The sequence below is a fragment of the Hemibagrus wyckioides genome, linkage group LG15, assembly GCF_019097595.1.
Source record: "Hemibagrus wyckioides isolate EC202008001 linkage group LG15, SWU_Hwy_1.0, whole genome shotgun sequence".
NCBI lineage: Eukaryota > Metazoa > Chordata > Actinopteri > Siluriformes > Bagridae > Hemibagrus > Hemibagrus wyckioides.
In genome coordinates, this window is record NC_080724.1 from 3,932,877 (window position 1) to 3,946,702 (window position 13,826).

General features: G+C 39.1%; 1 protein-coding gene across 1 annotated transcript in view; it reads right to left on the reverse strand.

Annotated features, from left to right (window-relative positions):
- The window catches only part of sulf2b (sulfatase 2b), a 141,925-nt gene that overhangs the window by 106,935 nt on the left and 21,164 nt on the right, over nt 1-13,826 (reverse strand). The window lies entirely within an intron of this gene.

Genomic DNA, 13,826 nt, shown 5'->3' on the forward strand with positions numbered 1-13,826 from the left:
CTTCCTGCTTCTGTCCAGTTTCCCTAACCACACCTACCGTCATATTTCTGTCTTTTGATCAAAGCTTTCAAGGTTAATCAGAAAATCTGACTGATCCATAGGCCACCGAATCACTGCTAATCTAAAAGACAAGCTCGGGATAGCCTGATAATGTACTGTAGCTGATATTTGTACACAAGAAAAACAGAAAAAAATACTACTCATTTAAATGCACAATGAATTCCCAAACGCGATTCATTAAACTTATTTCTTTGTTGAAACAAAGAGTCTGAAAAGAGGCATGACTCTTATTTATTTATTGTGACTACTGTAAATGCTTTGCTAATTGCTTTCAGTGAGCCATGAAAAATTACATTAAAAAATGCTAACACATGTTCTCTTGTCAGTCCAATTAGCATCACCGTGGCTTGTTGTTGACCTCGTTTTTCTTCACGGAATCCTGCAATACTTCATCATCATCGTAAATCTTAGGGCATCTTTTCAATTTTGCAACCTAGCTTCTTTTGCTCGGTGACATGAGACCTGCCTGACTCATGCTTACTAAACCCGCTCCATTTAAAGCAACAATAGCCGGTTAAAGCTATGCAGGGATGAAATGCTAATTGCGAACATCACTGGGCACCGTTCAATGACTGTTTATATATCTGTAAGCTCAAACGTATCTGAAGATCTGAAAGAAACTGAACGGAGAATACAGTGAGCCTGACATCTGTGGATTTGAAGTTGCTATGTGATGCTACTGTGGAGGTTTTGTTCTGGAGGGATTTCTCCTTGTTCACAGAAGTTAGCCCGAGAGCTTCCTGGTCCACTAATGATGTCTCCGGTGTCTGTCCAGGACTTTAATCCGTTGTGCTACCAGATAGAACACCTTCACTCCACACTCCTGTTCCTAACACTGTTCCTTTAATAAAAAAAAATCCTCCCACAAGTCCCACAAGAACAAGGCACTCACACAAACAAGCCTAGCACTCTAGAGGTACATCACTCATGGGGACAAGATTATTACAGCTTTTTGCCTGTGCATGCTTCTTATACCAGAGACACCATTATTCGCTATGTCCTCCCCCCCAAAAATATTAATCTACAGTGGTTACTAAAGGTTAATGTTGTTTCAATCTCAGAAATAGGCAGGGCAGCGTTTGAATGCGAATTAGCCCATGCCCGAGTTAGCTCTGAATGCAAACCAGAAGTCAGGAATTAATAAAAAAAACACCCAACTAATGCATGTTTGTTTATTGAGTGGTGCTGAGACACAGCAAGTAAGAGATGTGCAAGCTTCAGGCTAAAGTAAGGATGAGATTTGAACTGAGACTCATTAGACTACAGATTAGTGTGTGTTGGGTGGGTGGTGGTGGTGGTGGTGGTGGTGTATTTATTTTTATAGGCTATAAGCAGTTCTGTCAAAGGATCTGCCCAGAATGTCAATTCAAAACACTTCTCTCTCTTATGATTAACACACACACACACTCTTTTCCTATTTTCCCTATATGCTCAGAATAATGTAATGCCAAGTTAAATTTTGCATTAAATGACCTTAAAAAATGAATAAGCATATATGAGTAAATTCAGGGAGCAAACATTAAAGATGCCGACAGAAAACTAACGATATCCCCCAGTCTTTTCTTCTCTCCTCATTTTTTTTATTTATTTATTTATTTATTTTTTTAGACGTGATTGGTGTGTGAATGACATCTGCAGTACTCGATTTGTAAAAGACGCAGGGGCAAAGCTAGCTCATCAATTCGGCCTCTATGCAGTCAGGAAGGAAATACAGAGAGAAAAGAAGGAAAGATCGGGTTATTGTTGAAAACCAAAAGTAGGACGGAAGGAAAATATAATGTGGAAGATGTGAAAGAGATATATATGAGGTGAGGGAGACAGAGCTGACAGAATTGCCGTAGCGCTTTTCATCTGGATTTCAATGCTACTCATTTTTCTCCCATGTATTCAGATTACACAACAAAAATAAAAATACACTGATGACTTGTTGGCCTGCAGTCAGCACTTGAAAACGGAAGCATTGCTCACTTTAACGTGACTCACAGGTAGAAACAGATTTAAGCACTCGCTCTAACTGTGTGATCCGGCGAAGGAAGAAAGAAACGTGGGATAAAGACTTGAAAAAAGTGAGAATAATAGATAACTTCATGTTCATAAATCATATTTTATTTGTGACACATGGCAGTGCATTCTTTGTGGTGGTGTGAACAAATGTAATTGTCACTTCCTCATAGCTGAAGGTTACTCACCCATATTAATCCATCCATTGTAATTTATATGCATGTCTCAGTTGACGATTCCATTCATGTTGTCCTCATCATGGAAATCATGAGGCCCTACAGCTTACAGACTAAATTGGCTAAACATTTACGCTAGGAGCTGTGTATCTGTATGTGAGCCACTAGAAATGGGACATAAAAAGTTGACAATAGACTGAGGTACACTATGTTGCCAAAAGTTTTGGGACATCTGCCTTTACATGCACCTTTACATTACATGAATGTAATATGGAGTTGGCCCGCCTTTTGCAGATATAACAGCTTCAACTCTTCTGGGAAGGCTTTCCATAAGGTTTAGGAGTGTGTTTATGAGAATTTTTGACCATTCCTCTAGAAGCACATTTGTGAGGTCAGACACTGATGATGACGAGAAGGTCTGGCTCACAGTCTCCGCTCTAATTCATCCCAAAGGTGTTCTGTCAGGTTGAGGTCAGGACTCTGTGCAGGCCAGTCAAGTTCCTCCACACCAAACTCGCTTATCCATGTCTTCATGGACCTTGATTTGTGCACTGGAGTGCAGTCATGTTGGAAGAGGAAACTTCCCACAAAGTTTGGAGCATGAAATTGTCCAAAATGTCTTGGTATGAAGCTGAAGCATTAAGAGTTCCTTTCAATGTAACTAAGGGGATCCCTGAAAAACAACACCTGAATTCAATGATTTGGCGGGGTGTCCCAAAACTTTTGCCAACATAGTGTATCTGCTCATATCAGTGTAATTAGGTAGCAGAGCTTTTCTTGGCAGCATTTGATTTAGCTTGGCTTTATGCTATATTTTCTTCACTCTTCTTCATGTCCATCCATCTTCTCATACAGGTGACCCCATGAGCCCACCCTTAATTTGCAAACTCATCAGCCAGCCTCTTCTAAGTCTTCTCTTGACCCTGAATCCCAAGATATTTATTCACCAGGCTTTAAAATCTCAACCACACCTACACCCAACCTCTTTATTGCATGATTTCCATAAAACAAAGGATTGTTGCTGTTACATGTTAACTATACTTAACACTAATAAAGAAACATCAGTGATTTCAAATTTGTAAACTATACACGTTTTTGCGAATATACTAAATCTTTAGTTTATAATAGCATTAGTATTGAGTTGTAATTGAGAGGATAGAGAGAGGAGAGAGAATGGAGATAGAGGCAGAGGGTTGGATGTAGATCTAGTTTGGATTCTAGGATTTGTTGGTGTAGGTAATGACGTACAAATTCAATTTAGGCAGGAACAAGTGAAGAATACTCGTATTATTATTAGTTTTAATGTAAAACCTCTCCCACAGGACACACAAGAATATCTATTTTTAAAATAGCGATTCAATATTTTATGACCACTGTATCTGCTAAGATGCAACACAATATGATATGATTTGATTTAGAAGCCTTTGATCGATATGTGGCCAACTTTGTTAAGAATCTGAATTAGACCTACCAGTAATTCATGAATGATGAGAGCATACTGAAGAACTATTTTAAGTATTAGAGTCATGGGTAAAGCACCTTTCTAGCATATTTGCATGGCAATATTTTATATTAAATATTATATTTTTATTATAAATTTTTATATTTTATAATATTATAATATATTTTTTACAATATTTTTGTAATTTAATTTTCAATAAAAAAACATTTTTACACAGCTATGCGTGCTTTTTTTGATGATAATCAATTTTTTAATCAGTTATAATTAATATCCATAATGCTGTCTTAATTAATTTCAAACTTTGTCTTTTCATACAATCATCCAATTATTACACCTCAAATTATTAGCTACATAGTCCATAGTCTCTATCCATCCATCCGTCCAACTATCTTTCCAACCATTTATTCATCCATCTGTCCATATGTCCATCCGTCCATCAATCCATCCATCCGTCCATCCATCCATCCATCCATCCATCCATTCATCCAACCATCCATCCATTCATCCAAACATATATCTATTTATCCAAACATCCATCCATCCAATCATCCAAACCTGGAGCCTATCCCAGGTGACTAGTCTATCTCAGACGCACACACACTCACACACCTATTCAGACACTACAGACAAATTTAAGATTAGCCTTCAAGGCATATCTTTGGACTGGGGAGGAAACCAGAGAACCCAGGGAGAAACCCTCTGAGGCATGAGGAGAACATACAAACTACACACACACTATTTGACACTTTCCTTTTTTGCAGCAAAAGTGCCATTACTTCATACCAGCCCACATCACACACAGAGTCTCGGCTACAGAGAGAGTCTGATGCTATACAATAACTCACTATAGTGTGATAGATGACACTGGTGTCTAATTGGTCACTAGCATGTCTAAGTAACCCCAGAGTCAGAAATAGCCTGATTTCTTCTTTGGTACTTATTTTTTTAAAAAGAGCTCTTTTCTATTTTCAAACCAAGAAGCAGTTTATAAGTGAATGATTTAGCATTTTTGGATGAGGTTTTTTTTGTGCCAAAAATTACTTGAATCACTGAAATTGCATGCACTGGATCTACTTACTTGTAAACTACTGCCAGTGAAGACACATATGTAATTACTTTCTAACTGTGCTCATGTTTAGTGCACATGAATTAAAGAGGGCTTTGTTCTAACATCTTCAAATCCTAGAAAGACAGAATGAAAATAATAATAATAATAATAATAATAATAAGAAGAAGAAGAAGAAGAAGAAGAAGAAGAAGAAGAAGAAGAAGAAGAATATTAGGCTATTATAGTGACTGAAAGTATGATTGAATCTTACAGTTAATCTCAGTTCTCACCAAGAGTCTTTCACATCCTTTAGATCCAGAGAGGTGTGATCACATCCCAATGTCAGTATGATATGATAAACAACTATTCTATCACTTTAACCAACTGCGCAAATCACAATACCAAAACCGCTCAATTTTTTCTTTTCTGCTGCACTTTTTTTCTCACTTGCACATGGGAGTGATGCATGCTACACTGAAATTTATGTGAATCTCACACTCCCATTTCAATGTGCCGTAACTGCAGAGGGGGAAATGGCATAGTGAAAAAGCAATGATAGAAAAGACAGAGCCATTCATCCATCCATCCATCCATCCATTCATCCAATCATCCAAACCTGGAGCCTATCCCAGGTGACTCAGGGCACAAGGCAGGGTTCACCCTGTACAGGACGCTAGTCTATCTCAGAGCACAATCACACACACACACACACACCTATTCAGACACTACGGACAAATTTAAGATTATCCTACAAGATCATTTAATTTAAGATTATCCTACATCATTGGATCAGCCCATACTGCACAGGCTAATTCATCAATTTGGGTGGCAAGCCCTTCCTACAATGCCAGTCTGCAAAGAAAAAAAAAGCCTGTTGCAATAAATAATAATAACATTCATGTCATAACCATTGATTCACAAAACACCTGCCAGGACAAAAATCGAAATAAAAAGGGGGAAAAAAACCCCTCCCTTCTGATACAAGCACAATCATTTGCCACCTCTGGGACTCATGGATTTTTAATAATAGACATTTTTTATGAGCAGCCGAAAGTCAGTCATCACTTTTAAATACTAGCAGCCTGGTAATGACTTGAGGGGGGGGCTTGGGTGTCTGCTGAGTCAGATCTGCTGCCTTGCGGGACTGGGACTTACACACACACACACACACACACGCACACACACGCACTAACACACATTTACTTTATTAAAGACAGACAGAAAGGAGAGACTGTGAGTAGGCAGCGAATAGGAAGATGGAGGACAGCAAGGAAAATAATGAAAAAGGAGAGGCTTATTTAATTTCCTCATCAAGTCTCTGTGCAGACTTGCAGAAAGAAAAAGAGACCGAGAAACAGAGCGAGGAATAGAACGCGAGAGAGAGAGAGAGAGAGAGAGAGAGAGAGAGATCATGTTTCTACTGAGTTTATTCTGCACATTTTTGCTATTAATGTATGTGCTTTCAGCAGGCATGCTGCAGTGTACCCTGGCGTGTTAGAGTGCACGGCAAGCAAGTTTTAGCTGGCTAATAAGATAAACTGATCATATATCACCCTGTGGTGGTTGCTGTGTGTCTATGTTTGTGGTTTCCGTTCCAAGCCAGACCTGTTCTCAGTAAAACCTCTCAGTAAAAATATCCTTTGATAAATTCCAACTAAGCTACAATACAGACACCAGAAACCTGACAGCAGGAGAGGAAGTAATGAAAAAGCATGACAAACTCTTCATTTTTCCTCATGACTTGTGGCCTCCAGAGTGTGAGATAATAGACATGTGAGATTGCTGACATCTTTCTTTTCCTGGCTATAAGGAAAGAAATATGTCCCCGTGCCAAATTTAAGAGCAGAAATACACTTCCTCAGCATGCTGTAAGGACAAGGATTCGAGCAGCAGGATACAAAACGCATCGTTATTGGCACTGGTTCCTGTGACTTTTAATGTTTCTCTCTTTGTTTTAATCGATTCAGATGAACGCAGAGATAGAAGGAATTCCTTCTGGGAGCTCACGAATAGTTTAGTGGGGTTTTTTGATATGTAACGACATGAGGCTGAAATTGTAAACAGAAGGATTATTTTTGTTCAATTAAAAGCTTTGCAGGTAGTGAAGTCTCTGACAGATATCCACATACTTTCATTCAGCCTGAATTGCGTTTAAGTGTTCATTAGAACAGACGACTTTTTAAAAAAAGTCCATATGGCATGTAAATGGAAGCACCAGTCATATCAGGAGAAGCAGATGGCTTCCTAACCAGCGCTGTTTGTTCTCTCTATGTAATTAAAGATGGCTTTTACTTTGAATCTCGTTATTGTTCTTCCCTTAGCTTAGCTACTGAGACTTGGTCTTGTTCTGTTGCACCGGTGGCTTGTTAGGGCTCAGAGTCTATAGTGCAAAATTATTGATACTCAGGTAAATATAAGAAACACCTCCACTTTTCCCTTTTCCCAGCTCTTAGCAGAACATGATTCTGTGTAAAGGATATATTTATACATGTGAATGGCAAAGCTTTTCCTGGCATAACAGCTGCTCGAGATATTAAAAAGATTAGTCTTGTATTTGCTGTACGGGGCTTGTTCATGAAGCTGGTGGGTAGAATAACACCAGCACCATTCCTCACACTGACACATTAATCCAGAGATTTCCTGAAGCATTCACTATAAGAGAATGCATTGTACATGAATACATGTATATACATACAGTGTATACTGTTATAGACACAGTAAAAATGATCAGGATTTGAACTTTCAGGTGCTGTAGAAAGCACAGTGGAGTACGGAAAGAGGTTCGAAAAGAGCCAGCGTTCTCTGTATTCGATCAGTTTTAGCTCAGGTTCCATCAGTTAATAACTTCAACAAGATAAACGTCATGTTAATACTAGAATGTCCTGCTTAGATAATTGCACTTTTTGAGTAAGGAAAATTCTAATCACACTCTTCGGCGTCAACCCAATGAGTCTGGTTCCTCTCAGGGTTTCTTCCTCATAGCATCTCCTTTTCCTTTTCTATCATCGTCTCTGGCTTGTTCATAAGGTATCCATTTATACATTATATCCTGATCTGTAAAGCTGCTCTACGTTGAATTGAACTGAATTGAAATTTATCACACTTATAGAAAAGTTTAGGAGGCTGTAGGTATTATAATGTGCTTGGAGAATTTCAGGCAGGGATTCTATATCAAATTCCAGATATAAAGAATGGGTTTGGACTGACAGAAATTTCCAGCCTTTGGAAAGACTCCCAATTTTTTTATTTTTATTTTCAAATGCTTCATAGTCAGAGGTCTACGAATTGCACAACCGTACCTTTTGTTCCGTTGTTTTGTGATGAAACCCACCTACCTTGGATCAAAAAGCCTTCCACTCTCTGAAAAAAGAAAAGCGAACCAGGAAGCCCCTGAGGTAGCTCAAAGATCAATAACAACTCTAAAACTATGAGGATCAGCTACACCTGAGGCTCAGAAAGAAAAAAAGAAATCACTATTGTACCGATCAATAATATGCATCAAACAAACTTCTGTTTTTCCCATTGATCTTTCCCCGCCTGCACTTTGTCAACTCCCACAATTTCATATTTCAAGCTTGAATGCAATTATGCTGAAATGTGGTCCCAGCATGCTGACGTCCTAAAAGTTTCTCAGGACATGGGAAAACGCAATTACAATTACGAGGAAATCACAATAATGTCCTCAACTTTTGTTGTCTTCGTTATTTATCTCATGCATGCGAATTTACATTTTATGGCTCTGTAACACTATCTAGGAAGTCTTTAATTAACTGCACGAAATTAAAACTCAAAAACAGGAGCATAGAAGGATGGTTCGTCTGTAAACCCTGTCACAGAGGCGCTGAACCGCGGCAGCATGCTGGCGTCACGTCATCACGATCCCTTCGTAACGGAATCGTGCATATGACAGTGAGCGGAATGACAGCAAAAACTCCAGCGGAGGAAAAGTAAACACGTGTATAATTGGATTGCCATTTAGAAAGAGGGTTTTTCACTGCAGTCAAATGGATTCATTTTCTTCTACAAAATATAGATAAAAGTTTTTCGGGTTTTTTTTTTTCTTTGATGGACCTTTTATGCTTGGAATTCATTTACTCAATTGCTTCTCTTTCAGTCATTTCCATTCCATTTTCATCATATGTCAGAAAAGAAAATGCACCTTACATTTACACTGGAAAATTTAGAAACCCTTAAGAGTTCTTTGATTGTTCCTGTGGAAGAACCTTTAAAGCTTTCTATACACAATCCTACAACAGAGAATTTCCATTTCACAAGGCTCCCAAGTAGCGCCTTGAACTGAAAGCTAATAACTATCCAGTAAACCTTTGGAGCAGAGGTTTTCAGACCCTGGGTCGGGACCCTCGGGTGGGTCGCCAGACTTAAAAAATGGGGCTGCCGATATGATTTAAGGAAAAAGTTCTAAAATTAATGAATGCAATAAAACCACAACAACAAGAAGAAGAATAACTTTGAATAGAAGCACACAATAAAAAAACACTGCGATGATGCACAGGCTTTAGTAGAAGCCGATCTTTAATTTATTTTAAGCTGAATGTGAGCAAGTGGAAGTCAAAAAGTACCATTTATGATTTTTTAAAATTTTTTTAATGAAAGTAAATTATCTTCGTTCTGGGTTAGCCTCAACACCAAGTATCCGATGCTGAGCAAAGCAAGTATTTCATTGCTACACTGCCTTTTACAGCTACAAATATATATATGTATATATTTACAGCTCTGGAAAAAAATAAGAGACCACTGTTTTTTTCTTACAGGTGTATGTCTTGGTAAGATTTTGTTTTGTTTTGTTTCATTTTTTGTGAACTGCTGACAATATTTCTCCTAAATTCAAAATATAACTATTGTTATTTAGAGTGTATATTTAAAGGAAATGACAGCATGTCAAAATAACCCAAGTTCATGCAGTATTTGCAGAGCTATAATAACTCAAATAAAACAAAATGCAAATAAATTGTAAACAAATTGTGTTAATGCTTTGGCTAAATAACATTAAGAAATCAGTATTTGGTGGAATAACCCCGATTTGCATTCTTTTTGGCTCCATGCTCTCCACCAGTTTCTCACATTCACGCTGTTGGGGAAATTTATACCACCCTTTTTGCAACAGCTCAGCTTTGCTCGATGGTTTGTGACCATCCATCTTCCTCATTCCAGAGGTTTTCAATAGGGTTCAAATCTGGAGATTGGGCAGTGGTCTCTTATTTTTATACACCCAGAGCTGTGTATATATGTGACTTGATTGTATGTAAATTTGGTTGTATATATGTGGGTCAAGTCAATTTACAAAGGAAAAAAAAAGGGTAAGAACGCTTGAAAAACCTTAAAGAACCTTAGAATTACAACATTAGAATTACAAGCCTTTGTCTTAGTAGAAAGTTTCACTTTTATCTAAAATTACTTTACTGATACGAGTGCTACAAGCCCATGTGTCCACTCATGTTTTAAGCTCTCTGAGTGGACTAATACTAATGATAATTTTATCATCCCTAGACTTCCACAATTAAAGCTCTAACTTTGCCTTTTATTATAATAACCTGATGTTCTGCTCTCTTCTAAGGTACTGACTAAAACTACAGAAAAGGAAAAAATATTCAGATCGCTCCAAGACATCCCCTCTTCGCCCTGTCCTCTTTTAGTCACCCTCCCTCCAGCGGAACCTCTTTCCAAACCTCCTTCCTTCCAAGGTATCAACATAATGGCACTGCAATAGTGCCATTATACTGTATACTGATGGTTCATGATGCAGAAATGTGTTAGTACAGTTGAAAGGTTACAGCTTAGTTACCTACAATCTCTGAGTTGTTTTCATGTTCGATTTACATGCACAGAATCATTTAGTCACGAGTTAGTAATGTTAATTATGTTAAGATAGCAAGGCTAGATCGCTCATACCCATGCCTGGATTATACTCGTCCTCAATTTGTAAATCGGTTCGGATAAAATTGTTAGACAAATATTCAAAAGAGTCACTTTAAGCCCCTAAAAAAAAACATGAAGATTAATCCCACCACCCCTTTCTCAATGTCATGGTCACTGTCGTTACCATGGCGACAGGCCATGCATCTGATGGATGGCTGGTTTCCCCCTATGGTGCCCCTGCGCGATGCCGTAACAATGACAAATGACACATAAGGTAACAAATCTCTAGTTGTCCCTATGGCAACAGAGCACAGAAAAAAACACAAACCACACTCCGGGACGGGTCACGGCCCCTCCTCTCATCACATCATCTACTGCTGCATAGCAATACACACACACACACACACATGCATTTATAACTGCAAATGCAGGCATGTGCTGCTGTGCTACATTTGCAAGTAGTTTTGTTAATAAAAGCTGCAGCTAAATGGACCAACATTTTGTGTGCGTTTGTATGAATAGATGATTCGATGGATGGATGGTTGGATGTATTAGATATATACTAACTCAAAGTTTCTTCTATCATACTTTCTCTAAAGATTTCACCTCCTACAGTCTCAAAAAAAAATTATACAGAAATACCATAATAACCAAAGTACACTGCAGTTACTCTTGGTGAATATAATAAACCCTGTCACCGCCATACCCATTATTTTCCCTGACACGAGCGCACACTCAGAAGAGTTTCAGTTTGGATGAAGTTTCTTCTAAATATATTACGTAGAAATATAACGATTAGCTATCATTGTATTTAAGACATCAACACGTCTCCATAATGCACATATCTGCCACTAAACACAGATTCTAGTTATGACTATATACATAACTGCCAATCACTGTAGGATTCACCGCTTTAATTAACACATACACACATATTAGCTCTCACACACCTTTCCTTTTTCCAGAGGTCTTTTTAAGGGAGAAATGGGAGTGCCACGTCACTGAAACATTTCAGTTCATTTTAAATGCTCGGGTTGCTGATTCTAATAATACTAATTGGTGTGTGAGTTGAATTTTGCAACATAGACCAAAGCTATATATAAAATAAAGCCTTCCATTGTACATCTGAGTTAGTGATGTGAATGGGTATAGAATAGAATGAGTAATGCAACTTTTTACAACATTTCTCTCCCACCAAGCTAGTTCTTGCTTCTCTGGTGAAAGCTACATACCCGAGAGGTTGAGGGTTGGCACATGTTTTCATGTTTTCTCTGAAGTATGTGAAACCACATCTTTTTGAAGTGCTTTTAATGCTCCTACACAGTGTAGCAACAGCTGGGGGAAAGTGCTACCTGCTCTCTTCTGCATACAGGCCACAGCAGCCCACAGTTGGTTAATGTCATTCTTGCTGACCGTGTAACGTGTTACACCATCTGTCCAACTACGACAGCAGAAGTAATTATTGCTGTCTTGAACTCATGGTCGGTTCTTGCATGATCAGGCTCCGATCTCATGATCTCCCGGTGATACAGCAAACATTTTTCTTTTCTACTACTCTGAATTCTTATTAAGTTACATTATTCCACTGACTATGAATCACCAAGTCCCAGATGATGGAGGACAAACCCTAAAGCAGGTCACCTCAGCGAGACGGAAAAACAAAATGAAACAGAGCGACAGGCAGATTGAACCTGATGTTCCATTAGCAAACCCTTCTGGGAAATCAGAAAGCCTGCTTTCTGGAGCACATTGTTTCCCATGAGAGAAAGAGAAAAAGAGATAGAGAGAGTGCTTCCTAAAATTCCCCCCCTTCCATCTCCTCTGTATATATTCATGTAACTTTCACTCTCCCATGTCGTTTTTCTTTCTGCCCCTCTTTCTTTCTTTTTTTTTCTTTTCTTCCATCTTCTTAGAAATCTGCCTCTCACTCACACACACACAAATACACACATGTACACTGTTAACACCGTACAGTTCAAGGTTGACCTCCCTTGACTGCAACCAGGGGATAACTGGGAAGATTGAAACCATATGTAGAGAATAAGTGTGTGTGCGTGTGTGTGTGTGTGTGTGTGCGTGTGTGTGTGTGTGTGGGAGAAGGAGATCTTTATCATAGAAAAGGGGGGATAAAGTTCTTGTCTTTGTGCTCAGTGTCTGTGGAAGCCAATGGGAAGGTGATAAATTGGAGGACGTGGGGAGGGTGAAAAACATCATCTCTCTTCTGGCTTCAAGAATTTGACCAGATAACAGGCAGGATATCAACAGGTGGAAGTTAATTGACCTCAGAATCAAGAGGAAGTATGTGAAACAGGTCTGCGACAAGATACAGTACGGGCCTCGTACATATAGTATTCATGCATTCATGATTGTTCGTATTTTCCAAGGCAGAAATAATCAGGAATGCGTCAGTCTCCTTCAACTGAGGAGAGACAAAAGTGTTCGGCCGTGTTTCTGTGTCTGTGTTTGTGAGCGAGACAGAGACTGATTACCTCAAAGAGCCCCTTCTCTGACCCCATGTCCCATTTTCAACCTCTTCTGTTCACCAGCTCTTGCCCTCATTCTTCCATTACCCCCATTTCATTTTTCACATCTCCATTCTATCCTTTCACACAACGCCTCCTTTTTCACACCACACCCCCTCCCTTTTTGGACAAATTGCTTTTGTTTTTCTTTAATATGTAAAGCCAGAGGAACCTGTTTCTGACACACTTGAAAATCAAACATCTTTACTGAAGGGTGGAGGGATTAAGAATAAGAATAAAGAAGCACAGCCACGCCCCCTTGGCCAGCTGTCTATGTCATTTGTCTAACCCCCTGTCACTCACCTGTCAAGCTTCGGTTCAGCCCCTTAATGGCTTATGGGAATTCCTTTGTATGGCGGATGCCGAGACTCTGGGCCTACGAAACAAGCAACAGTTCAGTATCATTCCACGCTGCAAACCCAGTTAGAATCAGTGAAGACTGATGTGTTCACTCCTTTCATGTGATCCTCTTTTTCAGGGGTTTCGGCTGTGGGCTGTGACAGGCAGTGATTGATTTCAGGTGCTGGTCAGCTCTCGCCTCCAATGGCATGATGAGAAAAAGAAAACGCTGAAGGGAGATGCATTTACAATCCCCAATCAAAAGACCTCTATGTTTCTCCCTCTCTCACGTCCCCTCCATCAACCCCCACCCCCAGGTCTGAATCAGGGTCTGACCAGAA